Source organism: Physeter macrocephalus, chromosome 11 (assembly GCF_002837175.3).
Source record: "Physeter macrocephalus isolate SW-GA chromosome 11, ASM283717v5, whole genome shotgun sequence".
Lineage (NCBI taxonomy): Eukaryota > Metazoa > Chordata > Mammalia > Artiodactyla > Physeteridae > Physeter > Physeter macrocephalus.
This window is the reverse complement of record NC_041224.1, coordinates 141822692-141823711: the sequence shown is the minus strand read 5'-3', so window position 1 is coordinate 141823711 and position 1020 is coordinate 141822692.

The following is a 1020-nucleotide window of genomic DNA, read 5'->3' as shown; positions in this document are numbered from 1 at the left end:
TCATTTCTTTTTCATTTATTTCTGATCTGATCTTTATGATTTCTTTCCTTCTGCTAAATTTGGGGGTTTTTTGTTCTTCTTTCTCTAATTGCTTTAGGTGCAAAGTTAGGTTGTTTATTCGAGATGTTTCCTGTTTCTTAAGGTAGGATTGTATTGCTGTAAACTTCCCTCTTAGAACTGCTTTTGCTGCATCCCATAGGTTTTGGGTAGTCGTGTCTCCATTGTCATTTGTTTCTAAGTATTTTTTGATTTCTTCAGTGATCACTCCATTATAAAGTAGTGTATTGTTTGGCCTCCATGTGTTTGTATTTTTTACAGAACTTTCCCTGTAATTGATATCTAGTGTCATAGAATTGTGGTCGGAAAAAATACTTGATACGATTTCAATTTTCTTAAATTAACCAAGACTAGATTTGTGATCCAAGATATGATCTAGCCTGGAGGATGTTCCATGAGCACTTGAGAAAAATGTGTATTCTGTTGTTTTGGGATGGAATGTCCTATAAATATCAATTAAGTCCATCTTGTGTAATATATCATTTAAAGCTTGTGTTTCCTTATTTATTTTCATTTTGGACGATCTGTCCATTGGTGAAAGTGGGGTGTTAAAGTCCCCTACTATGATTGTGTTACTGTCGATCTCCCCTTTTATGGCTGTTAGTATTTGCCTTATGTATTGAGGTGATCCTATGTTGGGTGCATAAATATTTACAATTGTTATATCTTCTTCATGGATCGATCCCTTGATCATTATGTAGTATCCTTCTTTGTCTCTTGTAATAGTTTTTATTTTAAAGTCTATTTTGTCTGATATGAGAATTGCTACTCCAGCTTTCTTCTGATTTCCATTTGCATGGAATATCTTTTTCCATCCCCTTACTTTCAGTCTGTATGTGTCCCTAGTTCTGAAGTGGGTCTCTTGTAGACAGCATATATATGGGTCTTGTTTTTGTATCCATTCAGCCGGTCTGTGTCTTTTGGTGGGAGCATTTAATCCATTTACATTTAAAGTAATTATCG